Consider the following 11,013-nt stretch of genomic DNA (forward strand, 5'->3'; position numbering starts at 1 on the left):
CTTGTGTAGTACCTACAGTGTTGGCACTGAAGAAGTGTGGAACATGGAGACTTTGCACAGATTCTAGAGCGATAAACAAAATCACCATCAGATGCAGATTTCCCATACCCAGGATAGAGGATTTGATGGATTGTTTGGGGTGTCTATACTATTTCAGTAAGATTGACTTGAAGAGTGGTTACCATCAGATAAGAATCAAAGAGGGGGATGAGTGGGAGACAACTTTCAAAATGAATGAGGATCTTTATGAGTGGCTTGTCATGCCATTTGGACTCTCTAATTGTCCTAGCACATTCATGAGACTCATGAATGAAGTTTTACATGATTTCATTGGATATTTTGATGTTGTGTATTTACATGATATTCTTATTTTCAGTAAGACTAAGGAAGAGCATCTAAAGCATTTAGCTATTGTTTTGAGATAGTTATCTGATGAACAGCTAACCATTAATCTAGAAAAATGTGATTTCTTGAAGCAAGAATTGGTCTATCCTGGTTTTGTTGTATCAAGAGGCAATCTGAATATGGATCAATCTAAAGTTGCAGCAATAACCAGTTGGCCAACTCCTAAGATAGCCAGGGATGTCAGGAGCTTCCATGGTTTGGCACAATTTTACAAAAAATTCATCAGGGGATTCAGTGAGATTTGTGCTCGAATGTTAGACACCATCAAAGGGGGTGTAAAGGTAAAATTTTAGTGGACAGATGCAGCCGATAAGGGGTTTGAATTATTGAAAACTAAAGTAGCTACTCAACCAGTACTCATTTTACCTAGTTTTGATAAGCTTTTTACTATTGATGTGATGCTAGTAATATTGCTGTAGGAGTTGTTTTAAGTCAGGAAAATAGACCAATTGCATTATTTAGTGAGAAGTTGAATGATGCCAAGAAAAAGTACTCTTCCTATGATTTAGAACTCTATGCATTAGTACAGGCACTTACGAAATGGAGACACTATCTTCTTCCTAAAGAGTTTGTTGTATACATAGATAATCAGGCACTAAGTTTTTTGAACTCACAAGATAAACTAAATCATAGGCATGTTAAATGGGTAGAGTACTTGCAAGCTTACACTTTTACTCTTAAGCATAAGAAGGGTCAGTTGAATAAAGTAGTAGATGCTTTGAGTAGAAGGTTTGTAAAGCGGAAAAATTGAACCCTAGTCGTTCTCCCCTCCCCAACTCCAAGGAGAGAGAAGGGAGAGTCACTAGGGTTGATGGTTTTCACTTGGGAGAGACTTTACATTCAAAAGAGGGGTTGAAACCCATAAGATCCAATCCCATGCAATGCAAGATTGGATTCTAAATGAGTTTCAAGGGTTGTGATAGCAAGGATACCCTCTTTTGTAAAGAAATGTAGATAGAAAGATTGAACTAGGAATGCATGTAAAGTAGGAAAGATTCACTTATGAACAGAGATAGGGATACGGGATGAAGCTGTGGACCTAGAATTAGCAGTAAAATGTCGAGATGGTGCTGTTTTGCAAATTTGAGCGAAAGTTGATGGGACGATGGCGCCCGACGTGCACACGGTCCTCCGAAAAATCCGTGAAACGAAGGTGGATCTGTCCGTCTCTGCACAAGGATTCCAGATCTTCAATTACAGCCATGTACCTGCAACCTACACACAGAAAAGAGAGGATGATTGGGGGGTTAGGGATGAGGGGTTTGCCTTTAGGTCAAACCCCGGTTTTGGAATTAACCAAGAAATGAGAATGCTGTAAATGTAAATGTTTGTAATGTAAACAAGTACTGATACCTTGTTGTAAGAATGTTTGTATTCTTACATGCGAAGGTGTAATGTATGTAGTATGTTGTATGTTGTATGTGATCTCCTCTTCAATGGTTGAATCCTTGTCTTGAATGCAACACCTAGCCTTGAATGGAGACTTAGAATGCTCAATTGCTTGAAGGAATGCTTGAATGCTTGAATGTTTGAATATTGCTTTCACACCTTGCTCACATATGTCCCCCTCTTTCTTTTTTTTTCTAGGAGAGGAAAAGTAGTTTATATACTTGTCAATTAGGGCTGATAGACTGATTTTCCCGACCTTAGGCCGACCAGGAAACATTATTTTCCAATTTGCAAACTCGAAGACCCAATGCCCCAAAAGAGACCGGGCCCAAAATAGGGCTAGGGACCAGGGCGCTGGGCGCCATGGTCCCACCTCTCGGGACAGCAGGGTGCAAGGAGGATCAGGCCAGGGTGCTGAAAAATGCACTTTTTGGTGTCATGAACAAGTTTCGAGGTCTCCTTTCAGGTTCCGTGTTGCATTGCCATCGTGAAGACCCAAATGCAGTCGAAATTGCAAGTGTCACAATTTTAGGATGCTACATTTAGCCCCCACTTTAGCGGGAGTATAAGCGTATGCTCATACTTCCGGTAAAGTACAAGGAAACAACATTGAAAAACTTTCACCACGTCAAGGAGGCAAGATACACCAAGCCCCCAGTGGACTATGGATCTTACGAATTCGATTGAAAAAATAAAAGGGAAGATCACGAGGGAGAACCATGACTGTCAGTAGTAAGGTTCCCTCACTTTGAGGCATGCAAGAAAGATATCAAAAATTTTCAAGGCAAAGCTAAATTTGTCAAGAAATTTTCAAGTATCTTGAAAAGATATGAACGGGATGTATGCCCCCCTACGTTAAAGCGATCGCACACGCCTCACCGGAGGTGATTGCTTTAAGGTAGTGATACATATAAGGAATGAGAAAGGAAAAGGAGCACATTATCACAAGGATTTAGCCCCCAAGTGTGAGATAAGCCCAAGGATAAAAACACAAAGCACAAGGTGACTTCACTTTCCTCGGGGTCAGTATGCTGTATGATAATTCATGTATATCATATGTATGTATGCATAATTGTTCTTCATTCCCCAATCAAGGAAGGTCACCTAGAAGAAGGGAACACATGTGTCTTTTGAGTCAACATGAGAGAGACCAAAAGAGATCTCAATGCTTTGCATCGTCCTCAAGTAGACAACACTCAGGACAACAAATAGAAGAATGAGAATAACACATAGAAGTGTGTAGGGGAAAAAGCGAGACTAGGTTAACATGCCCTAATCCTACCTTTTGACACACATTACAGAATACGAAAGAGCCTAGAGATATCGCACAATTGGCTACTTCTTTTTGTGAAAGAGAGAGCCACGGGATATCTATTAGGATTTCTATTCCTTTGTTGAAATTGGAAGATCAAATGATGCAAGTTCAATCCCTAACCTCAAAATGCAAGTAGGAACTAATGACAAGATTGCAGAATTGAACTTAAATGATGGAAAGCTGTAAACACAAGGATAAGACAAGAATGAAAATGCGTACCCAGAGTTAAAATCTGACTGAAAATGTTCGAGACGGGGGCGCGGGCGCCACTGTCCTGATTCTGCCCCTGAAACTGCTCCAGAAACTGCTGTTTTTGCACTTTGGAAAAAGCTGTCAAAAATGCTGAAAATGCTGTCGGACCAGGGCGCCCAATGCCCCTGTCCCAGGGACCAGGGCGCCCAGTAGGGACCAGGGCGCCCAGAAGGGACCAGGGCGCCCAGCGCCCCTGTCTTGGCAGGACCAGGGCGCCCCACGCCCCTGTCCTGGTCTTTTTCTCTGAAATTTGGTGGGAAGGTCAGTCTCAGTCTGCTTCTCCCGGATCTGCAACCTGCGGTGTCGTCCGAGTCCCGAAACCTGCACTTATATCTGAAAAGGTGTTTGGGCGGCTATATAGGGTTTTGCCTTAGTCAAACCCCCGCTTCGGTGATTTCCACCTCCACGAATAGCCAAGTTGTTTTGTAAAATGTATTGTGTGTGCAGACCTAGTGTGTGTGCAAGGTCCTTAAATGCAAGAAAGAAAACTAGAGCAACCTAGAAAGTAAACCCTAATTGCTTGTAAATGATAATGTAAATGCTCTAAATCAAGATACAAAGTGATCTAAGGCATGAATAAAGGATATATTGAATCTTATGCAAAGACATGAAAACAACATGAAATCATACCCAACCCTCAAGGGAGGAGTACAAGCCAATCTTCAGTCGGTAATTTCCTATTATTCTTCAATGTCTTCCAAGCCCTAATTGGATGAATGAATTTGATAAGTGCTTGATAGAGGAATGTTGAATGTTGTCGAAGTCTTCAAAGATCTGCTCTTTCGCTGCATAGAAGGTCCTTGAAAGCCAAAAATCGGATCCTTTCAAATGAAGAAAGAGAGCTCTTATGTATGAAACCCTAGGTCTTAATTTCGACTTTTGGCCGACCTAGAGATTGAATATCCCGCCAATTTCTTGGGTTTAAGCTTTATTTTATGATTGGATAGTGCTCCCAAAATTTCGGGAAAAATGTCCGGGACCATGTTGCACGGGCGCCATGGTCCCGACAACTTTTCACCAAATTTTCAGGGCCGTCAGATATGATGATTTTAGAGAGAATCCCGAAGTTACAGGTGATTTCAAGATGTTTTGACCCCCGAAATCAAGCCCCCAAGTTCAAAATAGGACCTAATTAGGGTTTTGAGTAAATGATGTATTGGAAGAATAAAATGAAAGGGGCACACTTTAATGAAAGGGCCCAACTTTATGATATGGGAGATGATAAAATAGGACCTTAGACCTAATTAATTTAATTAATTAAGTGCTAAAGGGGAAATGCAATGCAAAATGCAAAATGTGCCAAGGCGGGTGCTAAACTAGGTGTGAAATTGTACCACCCTAGCAAGTGCGTACAATTTACGACGCTACAAGAAGAAGTAACAAAAGATCAAGAGAGGAGGAGAGAATCTGCTATGCTAATGAAACTAATATAGCATGTCATCTACCCCCCGATCTTGCTGATCAATATTTCGGGAAGGTAGGAAACACGCTAGAGGAGGAACATCCAACACAGCAGATGGAGCTATCACAAGATCCAAACAAGGGCTATGTTCATGTTTCCAGCCACGTTGTTCTTGTCTAGGAGCTAGGATAAGTGCTTTAGAAAATTTGTTAGATAAATGGTTATCAACATCAACATATTCATATTCACTATCAGAATGAACAAGAGTAACATTTTCATCATGCATAACATTTTCATCTATATCATCATCAAGATTTATAAAAATAGGATCTTTAACTCGCACAGGATCAAGACCATCATGCATCTTATGTTTAGGAGATTTTGGCTCAATCATCGGCTGAGGAGAAAATGGAATAATACTGGCTGAAGGTGTTTTTGGGGATTGCAAAGTTTGAGAAGCAGCTGCCTGAGCTCTAAGACGACGCTTTCGTCGGCGTTCACGTGCAGAACGATTTCGTCTAGTCTTAGTAGGAAGATTAGGAGAAGATTGAGGAGGAGGAATGTTCTCACCCTTATCACTTGGGTGTTTAGGTTGTGGTCTCTTAGGTTGAATAATAGGAGAAGAGGAAGGAGGAGGAACTGCTCCATATAAAGGAGGAATATTTGGTTTAGGAAGGAGACAAGTCCATCATGACGAGGAGGTATAGGTCTACTTTTAGAAAGTTTATTAGATATGGGCATAATCAAATTCATAGGGATGGGTTGGGAATCTTCTTGAGGAAAGACATTAGTTTTCTCTTTCAAAGGAAGAACTTCCTTCTCAAGAACGATAGGAATGTCAAGTTTGGGTGTTCTAGGTTCACTTAGAGATAGGATCATATCTTTTTTCCACTTTTGATAAGATTTAAAAAGATGATCACTTCGCGGAGGAAGAGATTGGAATTGTTTAGGCCAAAAGTAATCAATAGGAACGCTAGAAGTTCTTTCAGCTGGTTTAAAGAGACTATGATTGACAGTAACAACTTCATCATTATGGAGAAATTTCAAACACTTGTGAATAGGAGAAGCATTAGCTTTCATGGAAGATAGCCAAGGATAGCCTAGCTTCACATGAAATTGTTCGGATGATGGAATAATAGAAAAGTCCACATCAAGGGATTTGTTATGGACCTCAATAGGTAATGTAATAGAACCAATTGTAGGAGAAGAAAATGCATCAAATAATTTCACAACCACATTTGTTTTGTCATAGATGACTTGATTCAATTGCAAAGTAAAAAGAAATTCTTCAGTAATGACATTAATCATACAAGAAGGATCAATAAGCACTCCACGGCAAGGTGTATTCTTGACTTTTGCAACTATATACAAAGGACCATCAGGTGCCCTAATAGTTTCACTAGAATCAAAGGTGATGGAAGGTTCTTTAGGGATTTTCTACTGCTCAACAAAGTTAATCACATTCGGAGTCATAGACACAAGATCATCAGGTGAGACAGAGGAATCATTAGTATCAATTGCATTAGAGGTATCAGAAGGTAATGGATTAGTAAAAATCTGAAGATTTTGGTTAGGAGGAGCTACAGATGTGTTGCCTTTACCATTCACACTAGAAATAGAGATAGTATTATTATCAATCAAATCTTGAATTTTACCCTTTAAAGCAAAACATTTTTCAGTATCATGCCCAGGATGACGATGAAATTGACAAAAAGATTTGTTATCAAAATAGGGTGAGTTAGTCTTTGCAGGATCTATTTGCCTTATAGGAGGAAGAGTAAGCACATTTTGTTCCAATAACTTATTCATAATACTATGCAATGATTCATTCAAAGGAGTAAACTTTCTTTCTTTCTTGAAAAACTTCGAAATAGGAGGCACACCTGATGCCACATTCACATTGTTGTTGATGATGTTTTCATTGAATTTAATTGATTCTCTGTTTGGTTTAAACTTCCCAAATGGTTGTTGACTACTATCACCCTTATCACTCGGAGCCATAGGATTTGCTTGTTCCATTTGACTCACAGTCAGTTGATAATTATGAAGAGTTGCGCACAACTGTTGGAAAGAAGTAAACTCAAAAAATAGAAGTTTTTCTCTAATATCTTTTTGTAAATTAGAAATAAAGATTCTTTGAATATCAGTGTCAGGAATTGGAAAGGAAATTTGAGCATACAAATGCTTATATCTACCAATGAAATCAGTCACTTTTTCTTTAACACCTTGTTTACAATGCATTAAATCAATCAAAGTAACTTTAGGACTTATATTGTTTTGAAATTGTTGAATGAAAGCATTTGCAAGTTGTTCGAAAGAAGAAATAGAATAGGAAGGCAACGAGCAATACCATTGTAGGGCTTTATCTCTTAATGTTCTAGTAAACAGTTTTGCAAGCAACCTTTGGTCATAAGCAAAATCGGTACATATTGTTTGAAAGGTCTTAACATGTGTTAGAGGATCACCCTTACCATTATAAAGCTCCAAATGCGGAATTTCAAGATGTTTAGGGGGGATAGCTTGAACAATGTCAAGAGAAAGTGGGCTTGCAACATCAAATGTGGGCACACTAAACTTAGATTGATTCATAGAGGCAATTTGTTGCTGTAAAGAAGAGACAGTTTGTGCAAGATTGTTAATGGTAGCTTCAGTCGAAGAGTTCATATTAGACGTGTTAGATTGTGATGGAGGTGTTATGTTATTGAAAGAAGGTAGAGAGTAAGGTGGTGGGACACTATGATAGTTAGTCATAGGAGATGATTGGAAAGGAGGAACACTATAAGGAGGAATGGAATGGTTAAATGAATTACCCCCTTGCGTCATGTTTATTTGTGGAGATATAATAGGAACACTCATTGAAGGAATGAATGAAGAAGTTGGATTGAATGAAGGAAGAGGGTTGATTGAAGAAGAAGGATTGCCCCCATGACTAGTGATCATAGGAGGAATGTCTTGTATTGAAGTAGTCATTATGTTTGATGTAAAAGTAGGTATACTAGCAGTAGGAGTTGTCAAAGGAATAGAATGATTAACTTGAGTAGGAGGTTGTGTATAACCTAAGGTTTCGGCACAACTCTTCATAGGCATCACATTCGAATCCACAATGTGTGCAATACCATGCAAAATATCAAATCCATTCTTATCACTTTGAACCATACGTTTTAGACCCTCAATTAATGAAAGAGCTTGACTATCAGGGTATTCTTGAGACATCCATTGTCGAAAATCATCAAATTGGTTATCCAATTTCGAAAGTTGTTCTACAGAAACCTCATGGAGAGCTTCTTCATCATTAAGAGGATTAGAGGAATTACCCATGTCCTTGTTAAAAAGGCCATTCAAATTAGGTTCCATCTCCTCAGTAATTACACCTTGGAAGGACTTAATTCTAAGGCTTCATCTAACGGGAATAGTGTAAGTAGGGCTTATTGTTGTAAAACTCACGCACTAAAGAAAGAGAGAAGATTTTGAATTTTATAGGTAGCAAATTTCAATAAAATCAGCCAATCTCCTAGATTTAAGCTGTTAAATGCAATCACGACAATCTCCCGAAATTTCAAAAAAAATGTCAGGGACCGTGGCGAACGGAGTGCACACGGTCCTCGCAACTTTTTTCGAAATTTTCAGGGATGAAAGTTATGATGATTTTAAAGCTAATCTGAAAAAATTGAGTGATTTTACGATCTATAGATAGGCCAAATTAAAGTTGCAATCTCAAAATTGAACCCTACCAAGATTGTTGAAAAATGCAAAAATTTGAATTTTGAAAAAGAGAGGGAAATTGAAATTTTGAATTTTATGATATTAGAGGGAATACTGAAAGCAATGCAGGCTTTGAAATTTAAAAATTGACTCAATTTCACGCAAAATTCAATTTTGAAAGTGGAAATCAAGGTTGTTGCAATTAAACACTTAATTTCAAAAGTCACAAATTGTAAAAATTTGAATAAAGCACTGAAATTTTGAATGAATGCTAACACACTTTTCAGATTTAGGACTGTAAGAAACACAATTTTGATATGAATTTCAATTTCAACAATTTTTGAATGATTAGAAGCCTCAATCCAAGCAATCGCTAGACCAACTTTGACTTTAATTTTGAAAGTGTTAAAATTGATAAAATTAGCCAAAATTCTGGATTTTAGCAGAAAAATATAGTAAGATCTAGCTCTCGAAATTTCGGAAAAAATGTCGGAGACGATTGCGCTTGGGGTGCACACGGTCCTCACAACTTTCTTCCAAATTTTAAGGGATGAGAGATATTGTGATTTTATTGCGGAATCCAAAGTTACAGCCGATTTGGAGGTGTTTTGAGCAGTGAAATTATCAGTCAAAGGTTGAATCAAGAAGGTCTTAAAAATTAGGGTTTTGACATTTAACCACTTAATTTTCAGAATTAAAGCACAAATATGAATTGACAATTTGCAATAGAAGGGTAGATCTGAAACAAGCATTAACAATTAAACATTTCACAAGTTTAATTACTTAAAAGAAAATTTTAGGGTTTTTATGCAATTAGCCTCTAAAATTTGCAAAAGATCAAACATGGAAATGTAATTAGGGAAGCAAATTTTTTAGATCTAACCATGAATAATCAGATTGAGGATGTTCACGTCGGGTTCACCAAAATGTAAAGCGGAAAAATCGAACCCTAGTCGTTCTCCCCTCCCCAACTCCAAGGAGAGAGAAGGGAGAGCCACTAGGGTTGATGGTTTTCACTTGGGAGAGACTTTACATTCAAAAGAGGGGTTGAAACCTATAAGATCCAATCCCACACAATACAAGATTGGATTCTAAATGAGTTTCAAGGGTTGTGATAGCAAGGATACCCTCTTTTGTAAAGAAATGTAGATAGAAAGATTGAACTAGGAATGCATGTAAAGTAGGAAAGATTCACTTATGAACAGAGATAGGGATACGGGATGAAGCTGCGGACCTAGAATTAGTAGTAAAATGTCAAGATGGTGTTGTTCTGCAAATTTGAACGAAAGTTGACAGGACGATGGTGCCCGACGTGCACACGGTCCTCCGAAAAATCTGCGAAACAAAGGTGGATCTGTCCGTCTCTGCACAAGGATTCCAGATCTTCAATTACAGCCGCATACCTGCAACCTACACACAGAAAAGAGAGGATGATTGGGGGGTTAGGGATGAGGGGTTTGCCTTTAGGTCAAACCCCGGTTTTGGAATTAACCAAGAAATGAGAATGCTGTAAATGTAAATGTTTGTAATGTAAACAAGTACTGATACCTTGTTGTAAGAATGTTTGTATTCTTACATGCGAAGGTGTAATCTATGTAGTATGTTGTATGTGATCTCCTCTTCAATGGTTGAATCCTTGTCTTGAATTCAACACCTAGCCTGGAATGGAGACTTAGAATGCTCAATTGCTTGAAGGAATGCTTGAACGCTTGAATGTTTGAATATCGCTTTCGCGCCTTGCTCACATATGTCCCCCTCTTTCTTTTTTTTTCTAGGAGAGGAAAAGTAGTTTATATACTTGTCAATTAGGGCTGATAGACTGATTTTCCCGACCTTAGGCCGACTAGGAAACATTATTTTCCAATTTGCAAACTTGAAGACCCGATGCCCCAAAAGAGACCGGGCCCAAAATAGGGCCAGGGACCAGGGCGTTGGGCGCCATGGTCCCACCTCCCGGGACAACAGGGTGCAAGGAGGATTAGGCCAGGGTGCTGAAAAATGCAGTTTTTGGTGTCATGAACAAGTTTCGGGGTCTCCATTCAGGTTCCGTGTTGCATCACCATCGTGAAGACCCAAATGCAGTCGAAATTGCAAGTGTCACAATTTTAGGACACTACAAGGTTGTTAACTATTCATGAGATTCAAGTTTAGAGCATTGCTATTGATATTTTTAAAGATATGTATCCTACTGATGACGATTTTGCTGAAGCTTATAAAGTTTGTCAAGAATTTGAGAATAATTTGCATGGTGCATATGTTGATTTCGCTTTGCAAGATGGTTTGTTATTCAGGGGTGGACAATTGTGTGTTACAAAAGGTTCTATGAGAGAGAACCTCATTCAGGAGAAGCACAATGGGTGCTTAAGTGGACATTTCGGTATCAACAAGATCTTAGAGTTGGTTCAAAGGTTCTATTATTGGCCTAAGATGCAGAAAGACATCCAAAGGTATGTTGAGCAGTGTTTGGTATGTTAGAAGGCAAAAGGTAATTCCTCCAATGCTGGTTTATATCAGCCTCTTCCCATTCCACATAGGCCTTGGGATTGCA

The sequence above is a fragment of the Cryptomeria japonica genome, chromosome 8 (genome assembly GCF_030272615.1).
Source record: "Cryptomeria japonica chromosome 8, Sugi_1.0, whole genome shotgun sequence".
Taxonomy (NCBI): Eukaryota; Viridiplantae; Streptophyta; class Pinopsida; order Cupressales; family Cupressaceae; genus Cryptomeria; species Cryptomeria japonica.